At 44.9% G+C, this 13,798-nt stretch overlaps 1 long non-coding RNA gene across 1 annotated transcript; it reads right to left on the bottom strand.

The window, feature by feature from the left end:
* Nucleotides 1-720: 720 nt before the first annotated feature.
* Nucleotides 721-9,751, bottom strand: LOC140843824 (uncharacterized). Its single transcript, XR_012121785.1, has 3 exons — nt 9,537-9,751; nt 1,448-1,516; nt 721-1,121 (listed from the first exon to the last, which is right to left on the bottom strand). It is a non-coding gene; the product is annotated as an uncharacterized lncRNA (long non-coding RNA).
* Nucleotides 9,752-13,798: the final 4,047 nt, after the last annotated feature.

Here is a 13,798-nt window from a genome sequence, read left to right as displayed (position 1 = left end):
CCCCTGCGCAGAGAGTTCAGCCATGTCAAGCCAGGCATCTGAATGACAGAGCTGTGAGATAGCAAATGGATGTTGTTTTAAGCCTCTAAACTGTTTCTTTTATGGCAGCCCTAGCAACCTGATACAAACAGAAAGCTAATTCCGAGAGAGATGAACATGTCCTGCACACCTGCTGCCCTGCTGCCCACCAGGCCACATGGTAAGTCCTTCCTACCGTGTGGCAGATGGGGCTCCTAGGTGCAAGCAACAGAAGGGAACCCCAGCTAATGTAAGCAGAAAAGAAATTTGTGGAAGGATATGGGACAGCTCTCAGAATATCTGGGAAGTCCGGGAAATAAGGCTTGGAAAACTGAAGGCCTGGGAATATAAAGGAGGCCAGGTGGCTCAAATCAAGCCACACCACAGAGCCAGTTTGCTGAGACCCAGCCACCATGGTGGAGCACAGCCTTCATGGCTGCTGTGCTGCTACAGCCAGGTCTGACCTCTGGCCACTGGGCACTGCTGTCCTAGCGAAGGAGGTGGTCCTGGTCAGAACTGCTGGAATGAATTCTCCCCCTTCCCTGCTTCTTTGGATTCTTACTGTGAGATTTGAAGTCTGGGGAGGTCTATCTGATTACTCTGGTCTGGGCCATAGGCCTAGAAGTTTCAGAGGCTGGGAACCCAAAAAATGACCCACAACACATGACAAACTGTGTTATATCATCTCGTTTAATCCACATAACAACACAGCAAGGGACTACTATTATCTCCGTTTAATAGATGAGAAAACTGAGGCTCAGGGAGGTGATGCCGCTTTCTCGAGGTCCTGAGCCCGTTCCAGGCAGAGCCAGAGCTTGAACCCATGTCTCCTAAGTCTTGAGTGCATCATGTGGGCTCGCCCCACTGTGACTCTAGAGGGGTGAAAGTTGAGGTGCAGATCCCTCCTGGGAGAGAAGAGGCAGGTGGATCCTGCTTGGTCCTGGCTTCGGAGGACTGGAGTAGATGGACGGAGTGGGAGCAGCAGCCACTGGACAGTTGTGAGGCATCTGCTGCTGAGCTTGGGTGTGGCAGAGCTTCTCGGATTTTCTCTCTGTGGTCAAATATGCCTTCTAACAGCAGATCTGAGTCGGTCCCTTTTGTTACTGTTAGAGTGTGACACAGCCAGCCCTCTGTCAACCTCACATACAGAAAAGGGACATGGGAGGCCCTTCTGGGGACACTGCCCCTGGGTTGCCTCATCGTTCCCTCTTCCAACCCACCCACACCGGACACCAGCTCTCTGCCCCCTTTGCAGTCCTGCTGCCTGGCATTACAAAAGGAAGGGGATGGAGCCCTGAGAATCCCACCCACCAGGACTGGGCCTGGATATGCCAGGCACCAGCCACAGCGTCGCGTGGGTCCTGGTGTGCCCTGCATGGGCACCACTTGGCATCCCCGATGCGGTCTCTCCTCCTGCCCTGTCTCTTACCTCAGCTCGGTCGACACCAAGAGGAACAGCACAACCTCTCATCTGGAGCCTGTTTCCTGATTGGGGTTCCTGGCACACAATGATTAGAAGAGGTTTGAGTTCCTATGCTGGTGGGAGGGCCACGCTGAACGGAGAGGAGCCAAGCTCAGACTGGTTAGCTAGGAAACCCCAATTCAAAAGGGCCTTGGGTGGCTCCCAACAAAAGTCATCTGAGAGGGTGACTAGCAGCACTGACAAGAATTGGTTTCTTTAGGCATTTATTTATGATAAATATTCAGTATACAGACATATTCAATACAGATATAAATATACATTTAATATTGAAATACATATGAAATAAATATTCAGTATATAAGTATTTTATATGTGTTGTACACCTAGGGCTATGCAGCAGAGCCCAGGAATTAAGCACAAGGACATTGAGCTCCTACTGTGTGCCACGCATATGTGATCTCATTAACTGTCACACCAGCTCCCAGTCCACTGCTACCTGAGGGTGTAGGATTGCCAGATGGCACTAACAAAAATGTAGCATGCCCTACTAAAATTGAATTTCAGATAAACAATGGATAATTTTTTAGTATAAGTGTGTACCAAGCAATAAGGTCATGTGATAGGCTGGCAAACTCTGTTTAACACCTAGCACATAGTTTGTGCTCAAAAAGCCTAATTTCCTTTTCCTGTTGTAGAGACTAGTAACTGCCCACCCAACTCCTGTTAACTATCTCTCCTCAGTATCAAACCCACGTTTCCAGCTGGACGTATCGTCCAGAATAAAGGATGATGTTTCTCACCTTCCCTTATTGGGCTCTTATGTTCAGAGAATTTGTAAATCCTACCCCTCAGCTCCTAGCACATTGTCATCACTAGTTCTGGCACACTCTCCCTGGTCTTACTCCTGCCCCCTTTCCCTACAGACCCATGCCCATCCTCTCTTCCTATGATCGGTACTCATTTTAATTCCATCCTTAAATATGGCTGTGTCCTTGTAAAATGTTACCCCTGTATGTGTTTTTAATTTTCACAAATGGCATTAGGCTATAAATCTTATTCTTTCCTCATTTTCTCACTCAATACTATAGTTTTTTTTAAAAAACACAAATATTATTGATAACAAAGCTACTGTGTGAAATTAAAGATTTCTCTGCAAAATTCTTGTGTCGTGGTGGTTCTTAAACTATATCCCACTGAGGATGAATAGTTAGATATTGTGTTCAAATTTTGTTTTTGATTTTGAGGTTTGTCTTCCCTACCTTTTGGATTAACTTGGTTTTTGAATATAGAAAGCATATAGTTTAAAAGACAAAACAAAATGAGAAATGCCTCTCAGAGATCCTTCCATCCCTCCTCCTCCATTCTATTTCTTGCTCCCATACTCATAAGAGTAACCTTGGTTTCTGATTTTCTTTGTGGCAATATTTATTTTTGGTGAAAATAACACTTACATGTACATATATGTATATACATTCTTATTTCTCTTTCTTATTACATGAAATGTGGTGTATGTATAAACAGCCTTCTACACCTTATTTTCTTTCACTTAACAATGTATCCTGGAGTTATTCCCAATCAGTATATGAGATCTTCATTCTTTTTAAAGTTGCATAGTACTCCATTATAACAATATATAATAGTTTCTTCAACCAGTTTCCTATTGTTCGGAGTTCAGGTTCCATTCTTTTATTACTACTACAGATGATGCCACAGCAATTATCTCTGGCATATGTTGTATTTATGGAGGGCATTTTCATTGTAGATTCCTAGAAATGGACTTATAGGGTCAAAGGACAAATACATCTATTTATGAGATATTTTCAAATTTTCCTCCATAGGGATTGTGTCAGTCATACGACATGATGCGTCAGATACTAGTTAATCCGCATTCCTGCCAATAAAGTCAAGTCAACTTTCATGTTTTTAACAGTTTAATAGGTGAGTAGTGGTATCTCAGGATAGATTTAATTTGCGTTTTTTCCCTTACTATGAGTGAGGGTGTAGGCCTTTTCATGTGTTTCTGGCTGCTTGCTTGCTTGTTTTGCATACTAATACTGTACCCTTAAAATCTATCCATGTTACTCTGGGGACATATAGTTGTTTCTTTTTGTGGCATGGCATTCCATAGACCGCATTCATTATGTTTAACTTAATTTCCCATGGTGTCACCCATAACCATAAACCATTACCATAAACTAGAAATTCTCTGGGATGTATGTCCCCAGGAGGACGTATACATATTAATTTCACTCAGGGCTGACAGATTGCTTTCTGAAAGATCTGTAATTATTTACCTTTTGACCAACATGGCAAAGCATTTTTACTTTTCAAATTCACTCTTTTTACTGATGAGATAATGGGGTCTCGATGGGGCACGAAGCTTGCCAATAAGAAGCAGGATTTAAAGCCTTGTCCTTTAAGTCCATATTAATCATTGTTGACTAATGCCTTAGTCTATAAAAATGAATGAATTCAAGAAACATTTATGGAGTGCTTACTGCATAGTAAGAAAGGTGTTGGGTGATGATACAAAGAGGAGATAATAGTGTTGGGAGGAAGTTGACTAAATGGGCAAATGGCCACAGTCAGGACTTCCGCGTTTCCATCTACAAATGTGCACATGTCATGGGATGGTCTGTGTGAATTGGCCAAGACAGCCTTTCTTTCTATTCTTGTCCAAGTCTGAGCAGAATGAGGGAGGCTGGTGGTTTGTTTGTTCTTTTGCCTTCTGTAGAGTCCTTGCTAGTCACATGATCATCTTATGCATCTCTTTGTTCCCATATTTAGAAAGATTGGCCAACTTACTGGTCATACTCAGAAGCTCTTTGGGAAAGTTCAATCCACATATAGTTAGGAAAAAGAAATACATTTATATGAGCACATCCCCTCTGACAGTGTCCCTCGGGCCTATGAATTTTAAGAAAACTGAGTTTTTCCTTTTACCGTTTTGTCTAGCCCATCACTTCCCATTTTCATTAGAAGCAACACAATTGGCCTGGCGCAGGGTCTCACAATTTTCAATGTCTGAGTACTTTTTTCTAATTTGTTTTTTCCCCATGTTTTGAAAGATATTGCCTTCTGAACAGAACATTTGCTAAGTAATGACCTATTTTCTTTTCCTGCTATACATAATTCAGATATATAAATATTTCTGATTATATAGTAAAGTCATATTTTAGAAATGACAAAGGACCTGACAGCCAATCAGGGCTTCTAATCAGCATCTGGTAAGCAGGGCCGCCGTGCTTGCTCTCCAGGGTGGGGCCCACATACCTCAACTATATCGAAGGCCTCTTCTGGCTCCGTATTTTGATTCTACCTGTATCTATCTATCTAACTATCGTCTAGCTAGCTAGGCTTAATCGCAGGAATTCCTTTGATGTTGTCTGTGATTATTATCAAATAAATTCAGTACTCACTGGATGGAAACAGAGACAAAATCTAAGAATGGTATTGTAGTTACAAGTTTGGACTGTGAAATCAGACTACCTATGTTTGAACCCCGGACAGGCCTTTGCCAGCTGTATGACCTTGGGAAGGTTACTTCTTTAAACCTCAGTTTACCCATCTGTGATTTATCTCTAATACTCTTTCCTCTTATGGGACTGCTGTGAGGATTAAGAGAAAAAATAAGGGAGAAGTACCTGGTGGCAATACATGCTAGTTGGTCATGAGGAGGAGGACAAGGGCTTTAGAAGTGTTGGTTTATTTTTACTCATGTTGCTGCTCTCACCACAGTCACTTAATTCGCGTTTCCAAGTTGTCCGTTAAATTCTGCAAACCTCACACTGCTTGTGTTCTTGAAAAATCTGGGCCTTTGGGTGGCACATTTCACCACCAAGGTTACTGAGTGGATTTAACATTCGCAGTTTGATCTAGATGAGTGGTTTTCAACTGGGATGATTTTTTTTTCCCTGAGGGGACATTTATCAAGATCTGGAGACATACTGGGTTGTCCCAGCTCTGGAGGTGCTACTGTGTGAGTGACCGTCTAGTGGGTGGAGGCCAGGGGGATTGCTAAAATATCTTACATTGCACAGGGATGTCTTTATAACGAAGAATTATCTGGTCCAGAATGTCAATTGTGCCAGGGTTAAAGAACCCTGACTTAGATAATAATGGGGGAGGAAGCACTGGATCCACTTTGGCATGAGAAGGGGACAGACCATCCCTCTGGTGTCTTGAGGATGGCATGGGCTTTAGTGTGCCAGGTAGGGTGGGGTTGGTAGCTGGAGGCTCTGAATCAGAGATACTTCATAGGCTCCTTGCAGGAGGCTTCAGAAGAGGACTAACGTCCCCTTTGCTTTCTTAACACAGGTTTTATTAAATTCAGATCTTATCACCGAAATGGAGTCATGTGAACTTGAGAACAATAGCTTCAGATATTGAGTAGCTATTGTGTGCCAACCATGGCTTTAAGCACTTGGAGCATATTTAATGTTCTATTAGTTGATACTTTTGGTAAGAGGTGGCATCTTAAACTGGCTTCATCAAAATGGAGATAATTTATTTGCATTGGGAAAATCTTAGGCTTCATGTATGGCTAGATCCAGGGGTTCAGGAAAGTCATCAAGTCTTATTTTCTCTATCCTTTGGATCTGCTTCTCAATGAGTTTGCCTTTTAGGACAATTTTTCTTCTAGTAGCTCTAGTTTTATACTCTACCCACTTCACAATCTGAAGTGATTCAGATTCCTGAGAGTTTCAATAAAGGTCTCAGAATGAGAATAGATTTGCACATGTCTGTTTCTAAACACCCCGTTGTGACTATGGCAGTTTTGTGTTCAAACCATTCAGGTCTCTGCCAAATGCACCTTCAACCTAATGGTGAGGTCAGCTTCACAGCATGGCCTGTGAATGGGGGCAGGTCTGCAAAGAAAATCAGGAGCCTGTTACCAGGAGCAGGGCATGGGTGCTGAGAATGAAGAACAGATGCTCACCCATTGAACAGATAGGAGACAGGTTAACTTAGACCAAGTGGTGAAGTCACTTGCCCGAGTCACAGCTAGAAAACGGAGCTGCCAAGCTTCTGACCTGGGACCTGAGAGAACAGAGTGGGTGTTCCAAGTGGGCAACATGGTCCTGGGAGGAAGGGAACAGGAGGGGAGAAGAGGGGAAGGGAGGGCAGGGAAAAGGGCTTCCTTTCAATCCCACCAATCAGGTTAAGTCACCCCATTTTCCCTGGGGGAGCTGAGAGGGGTACTCCAGGGAAGTTTTGGCTACTACATGGGGAGAAAGATCCTGAGGGGAAGGCAGGGCTCCCTGCCAGCGTTCAGGATGCTTGCTGATGCCGAGTCCTGGGCTGGGACACTCATGTCAGGTTCTAGGGAGGCAGGCTCGCTGGGGCCCTCAGATTATTCATGTACCACAGAGGTTTGAGGGAAAGAGGAGGAGAAAGGAGGAGGGACAGCTGGGGGGAGTGAAGGGGAGGGAGGAGAAGGGAACAAACAAAGGCACAGAACCCCTAAAACCCTGCCCTTTCACCCGGGGTGGTGTAGTTCGGGGCATGCGCTTCAGACTGACAATGTGGATTTAAATTCCAGCTCTGCCATTGACTGTGGGAGACAAAACACATCCTTTCTACGTCATATTGCTCTCATTTATAATGTGGAGGTCATTACATCAACTGCATGTGGTCACCATGAGGACTCTAAAAGAGTGTCTGTAAAACGCCTAGAACATAATAGGTGTTCAATGAGCCTATGAGCCAAATCCAATCTGCTTGTCATGGCCCACAAGCCCCTTGCGGCCTGGCCCCTCTTCTCTCTCCCACCCCGTCTCCTCACCTCTCCTGTTCTTTACTGCACACTGTGCAAATACACCGATCTTTCCACTAGAATATGCCAAGCCCGTTCCCACCTCTGAGCCTCGGCATGCGCCGTTCCCTCTGCGTGGACAGCTCTCCTCAGGAATTCGGCTCATGGCTCCTTCCTGTCACTAGGCTCTCCCCTCCAAGAACGCTGCCTTCGTTTTCCTTCCTACGCTTTCTCCCCCTCACGCACCCAGGCTCCTTTCTACCACAGCACGCAGTCTTATTTTTTGTGATATTCGTTATTATCTGGTGTCTTCTGAAACGTTGTTGTTTCTCTTCCACAAGGATGGAAGTTCTGTGAGGGCAGAAACCTCCTCTCCACGGCTCATGCTGGAGTCCCGGTGGAGAGCCTGTAGTTGGTGCTCAAGAAAATCTTCTGAAGGAGAGACTGATGATGGTGATGGTGGCACTGACGTTGGTGGTGAGGGGCCCTCATTGACCTTCTCCTTCCCAGTCTCCAGACATTTTCTTCTTTTCTGAGCCACCTCAGCTCCAGAGGCTCTCCCTGTCCTGTGAGTCTTTTGAGGATAACAAGCCGGACAGGTTGCAAAGAAGGCAACCCATGGGGTGAGCTCTCAGAAGGGGTGGCTCAGCCTTTGGGAGGAAGGCAGGGCCCCTGGGAGACAAAGATGCAAAGAGTGGAGTTTTCTTGGCCTGAGGCCCGAGATTCTGCAGTGGGTTTACAGAATGCCATCCAGTTATTATCGCTTGTTATTGAACATTTGCGTATCTCTCAATGTTGGCCAGGATATTTTACAATGCCCTTCATCAGATTTTCAGAGAGCTTTACACATGTTTTTTATTAGCTATTATTAACCTGGCAGGGGTATACCTGTGTCAAAAATTGGATTGCTTGTGTTTGGTGGGACTGGAATGCTTTTCATTCTCAGATGTCTGAGTTCAACTCAGCTGGTTGGATAACTATCAAAGAACAAAATGTCAAGGGCAGCTTTGGGCTCTTCCTCTGGGTTGGGGGTGCAGGGGATTTGATATGGGGCATAAAAATTCAGAGGCAATGGAACAGGCTTTGAAGAAGCTCTTGAGAAGCGATTCTGGCCACAGCGCCTGTGGCTTGATTGCATTCTGGCAGGCCTCCCTGCTTAAGCTCGTGGTACTGCCATTGCTCCTGGGGCAGCATCTGTCTTTGGCATTGGACTACGAGCTTTCTAGATACTACATCTGAATCATCTTTATAAACCTTAACCCAGGACCTGGTGTGTAGTAGATACTTAATAAATGTTTCCTGAATTTGTAAGCAGAATGAACATAAATGAATAAATAATTGAGGCCTCCCTAGTGTAGACACACATCATAAACAGAGGGGGCAGTCATCACAGTCAGGCCACCTACTGGCAGGGATTCTCTCTTCCTCTGTTCATGGGCTGTGGTCTGAGGGCCTTTCCCCTTTTACCCACACCCCACCTTCCCATGCTAAGCAGGCCAAGAACAGGAAGGGAGAGCCAGACCCGGCTGGTGGCAGACTTGCAGATCTCTCCCTCTCCCTCCCTGACACCAAAACCTAAGCCCGGGTCACAAAGATGAAAATGTTCTCTTCTTAACTGGCTGTCGAACAACTCTATGTACATCACTGTGTTGCAATGTAATTTACATAGTATCAAAAGACACATTTCTAAAATAATAGAAACATCCCTAAAAATGTTTTATGTAAGTAGCATGCTTCTTATAGAATAGTTAATAAATATAAAGAAAAGGAAGAAAATGGAAATATATCTACCTGCAAGTGATCCTCACAAACAGTATAGAATCAAAGTGAACTACCAGTTGTAATAGTTAATATTTATAGAGGACTTTCTATATGTAGGTATTATTCTAATATCTTTATATGGTCTAGCTTATTTAATCTTCGTAATAGCACTATGAGGTGGGTATTAATGTGATTGTCTCCAATGTAGAGATGAGGAAACTGAGTCACAGAGAAGGTTAAAGAGGGTAGCAGAGCAGTAAGGTATGGCGCCCATATTTGAACCTTGGCAGTTTGACTTCATCCTTTCATTTAACAATGATGGGAACATCTTGCCATACTAGTATTTTTTCTATAGCTATGGCTGTGAAGTTCTCTACTGTATCACAGTTCATTTAATCCAAGGCAGCAGGCAGATTCCAAATCATGTGCCAAATTAAAAAAAAATAAAGCAAAAGAAACTCATGATCATTTTCATCCCCAAATTTGAAAATGAGAAGATGTCCCTGTATGAATTTATTAGACAGTGAGGGCAGCCATAACATGATACCACAACCCGACAACAGATGACTATTGTCTTACAGTTCTGGAGTCCATTCAATCCGAAACCGAGGTGTCGGCAGGGTTGGTTCCCTCTGAGGCCATGCGGGAAGGTCTGCGCCAGGCTCTCCTCTAGGTTTGTAGATGGTCGTCTTCTCCTTGTCTCTCTTCACGTTGTCTTCCCTCTCCTGTGTTGGCGGTGTTTGAATTTCCCCTTTTTCTAAGGCTGTCAGGCTTACTGGACTAGGGTGCACCCTAATGACTTCCTGTTAACTTAGTGACCTCTGTAAAGACTCAGTCTCTGAATAATATCACTTTCTTGGGCATTGGGGGTGAGGCCTCCAACATGACTTCTTTGAGAGGACACAATTCAGTCCACAGGAGTTCCCAGTCACTACCATGACATTAGTCCATATCACTTCTTTTCTATTTGTCTTGATGGAAAGACTGACGTTTTGCAATTGCAGCCTGCTGTGCAAAAATATTATGAAATACATTAAGGACTTAGAAAATTAGCTAATACATCAGAAAGTCATATGCAGTAGAATTTCTAGGTCAAAGTATAAGATATTTTAAAGGCCTTTTATATTCACTGACAAATTTCCCCCTGAAAGACTGACCCATAATGCTCTCAGGGCAACAGTATTCCTCAATGGCTGGGGTTCTGTTCTATTACCTTCATTTACTAGGCTACACCCAGCATTCTGTTAGGTATGCAATGCATATTTCAATGTAAAAAACACAATTCCTGTATCATGTTTCATTTTTTAAAAGCATAAACGTATCGCAAATACTGCATGGGACACACTTACCCTGCAAAGTTCATAGTTTGTCTGCAACCCACATTTCACTAAGCATCCTCTGTTTCTATTTGCTCAATTTGGCAACCCTATTGAAGCATAGTGGCTGGCAGGGAGGAGGGACTCTTCAAAGGTAATTTAAAAAGCAGTTTATTTCTCTCTACACTTCCTGTTGTAGGCAGCTACCATTTATTTGAGCACCTCTGAAGTCTCAGGCATCTTAGAGACATTATTTTTAATCTTCACAGCAATTGAGGTCAGTATAATTACAATTTACAGCTAAGGCAAATGATACTTGTGAGGCTTGTAAATTTATTGTCCCAGGCCATGTGGAAATAAGATTTGATTCCAGACTGCTTGCCTGCAGCACTCTGACCCCTGCTAGAGGTCTTGCTGCCTTGACTGGAAGGGGACTATTGATAGAGACTGTGTCCTGGGGGTACTCATACCTGTGTTCCACACATATGCACTGAGCCCCTGCTGTGTGTTTCTAAGAAAGAGAGAACAGCACAAGCAAAGTTCCTGTGCCCTTGATGTTTCCACCTTAACAGGGAGGGAGACAATAAATAAGCAAATAAACAATCTGATTCTGGATAATGCACAGTGGTATAAAGAAAATGAAAGTCAGGTAAGAGGATGGGAACTGACAGGAGGCTGGGGTCTGGTGGGATAGAGGAGGTGATCTTTGAGTGAAGATGAGTGTGATGAGAAGAATCGGCCAATGAGAGGTCAGGTGAAGAGCCTCCCCGGCAGATGAACAGCCAGTACAAAGGATCTGAGGCAGGAAGAAGCTTGAAAGGTTGAGATGTGGGTATTCAAAGAACAGCAGAAGGCTGAGGCATAGTGGATGAAGGGAGGATGGTAGAATGTGGCTGGGGAGTAGACAAGGGGCAGATTGTGAGGGACTGTGTGGGCATCTAAGGCATATAAGGCAGAGCCATTAGGTATTGTCCTCCTCATCCTCCTGGACACACAGCTAAATTACATTTCCCAGCCTTCTTTGCAGTCAGATGTGGTCATGTGACAGTTCCAGCCAATGGCACTTCCAATAGCGCAGTACTCCATGACTTTTCTTTGATATGGTGACATTAGATTCCACGTGTTTAAGGTAGTGGAGCCATAAGATGGAAGGAGCCTGAATCCTTGAGTCACTCCTTGGGAGATGAGCTGCCCATTGATGTGGAACACTTGTTTGGACTTTATATATTGTCTTAATCTGCTTGGGTAACTAAAAAAGAATATCATAGATGGCGGGGAGGGGGCTTTAAAAACAGACATTATTATCGCTGTTCTAGAGGCTGGGAAGTCCAAGATGAGGTGCCAGCTCTCCTGCAGATGGCTGCCATCTTGCTGTACCCTCTCATGGCTGAGAGAGGGGGTGTAAGAGCTCTACTCTCTTCCTCGTCTTAGAAGCATGCTAATCCCATCATGGGACCTCTACCCTCAGGATCTCGTTTAAACTTACTTATCTCCCAAAGGCCCCACTTCCAACTATCAGCACATTGGGTATTAGGGCCTCAGCATATGAATCTGGGCAGGGGAATGACACAAATTTTCAGTTAGAAGAATATATACAAGAGGTAAACTTATGTCGGGTTTGGCCACTGAAATTTGGGATGTGTCTGATACAGCCACTAGTACTGTCTTAACACATGGATAGGGAGCATGAATTTTTTAAAAAATGCAATGAGGCCATTAGAAGATTTTCAGCAAGAGCATAAGGCCATCCAGTTTAATTTGAGGCTGATTTAGTATCTCTGATGTAGTTAGTTAGCTTAGTGAGGGTGGGGTCAATGAGGTGAGTGAGAATTTCGTGTCAGTGCATCTGTAATTTTCTCTCTTTCCACACTCATTATGCTATCTGGTCACTTCCAGAGGGACGTCAGGGCAGAGAGTGGGCGCCCCTGCTCAGATCATCTTTCTTTACTGGTCAAATGATGCCAAGAGTCAGGTCTCCTGGTGGTCAGCTCCTCCTGTCTCCTTTGAACAGAACTTTTTATTGCACCTCACAATCTTTTCCAAGCCTATTCCTTTCCTCTCCCACCTCTCCATCTTAGTAAAGGGCACCCCGTCCACCCCATTTTTAAGGCCCCTGAACTTAGGAGTCATTCAGTTGTCATGCCATGACTGACAAAGCCCTACAGGATCTATTCTTCTACATTCCAACATCATCTCCCTGCACTCTCATCATTGCTCACCTCGTTCCAGTTACACTGGTCCTGTTTCTGTTCCTCAGACTAAAGCCAGTCTGTGCTGGCCTCAGGGTCTTTGCACAACCCTTTCCTTCTGCCTGGAGCACTCTTACCCCAAGTCCTTTGCCCGGCTGCCCCTTCTGATCCTTCATGTCTTAGTGCACATCTTATTCCTCAGAGAAGATGTCAGGCCCACCCTGCTAACGTTGCCCTCAGATAGCATCCCAGTGTTGCAGTGTCTTCCTAACACTCTTTGCTTTGCTCAGGAAGAGGCAAAGGTAATGAAGTAGGAGGAAACGCTAAGAGAGCTGCGTTGGACGCTCTTGTCAGACTCAAGGAAGCTGAGCCCCGGGGCCTTTGCTGTTGAGAGGCTGGGATGTAGAGCAAGTCAAACTATGAGCTGGCTCCAGCTGCAACACCATCAGAGAAGCAGGAGAGGACGTGATAGACGCAGGCACCAGGAGGGTCACAAGATGTCATTGATGGAGCAGGAGAGAAAAAGGGCAGCTGTTGCTACCTGGTGGCTGGGAGGGGACACTGGTGAGCACACTCGGGCCCTCCTGAGGATTCCCAGAACTCCCCGGAGGAAGTCAGAAGGTGGTGGGAGCTGCCCTGGCTGTGTGGGGTTGGAGTTAAGAAATTCTGTTTGCTGCTGGTACTAGATTGAGGGGAAAATTGTGGCTTAAATACTAAACCCTCTTTTTTCAGGGAAGTGGAGTATGGTTAACTGGATTAAGTCAAAGAGAGCTGTAAAGAATGCTGATTTTTCTCAGCCCTCCTCAGTGGGGAACCAGGACATTTCTGTGGGCCAGCTCTAAGAGGGATCTGAGTTGGTGAGGGACTTCTGGTCTTATCAGTCTTCCGACTGCGTCAGTTCGGGAGCATCTGTGGTTGGTGGGTGTTGGGTATGTGTTGTGGTAGGGGAAGTTTCTGTATTCCAGCCAACTGGGGGCTGGGTGCTTTGAACCAGACAGCCCTATCAGGAGAAAATTCTGCCCCTGTCCTCATGTTTCCATAAGGAACTTTTGCCCACTCTCTAGGAGGTGAACATATTCGAAAGTAATGTATTTCTTACCTTTTGCTCACTGACTCCTCCCCCAAGGGATGCAGAGGGCCTAATCCAGGAGAATGGATGGGGTATGTATGCTTACCTTTCCTCTCTCTTTTCACGATGGCCAGTCTGCCAGATGGAAGCTTTTTCTCAGAGCCCCATGTACAGCTGCTCAGGTTATGCACTGAGAGACTCCATGGGTCCTATTTGCATAAAGGGAGCAAATGGTACCCCTTAGAGTTGAGTAGGATGCTGGGCCTG

This window comes from Manis javanica, chromosome 10, assembly GCF_040802235.1.
Source record: "Manis javanica isolate MJ-LG chromosome 10, MJ_LKY, whole genome shotgun sequence".
Taxonomy (NCBI): Eukaryota; Metazoa; Chordata; class Mammalia; order Pholidota; family Manidae; genus Manis; species Manis javanica.
The sequence above is the reverse complement of the archived record's forward strand: the minus strand, read 5'-3'. Positions and strand labels throughout refer to the sequence as shown.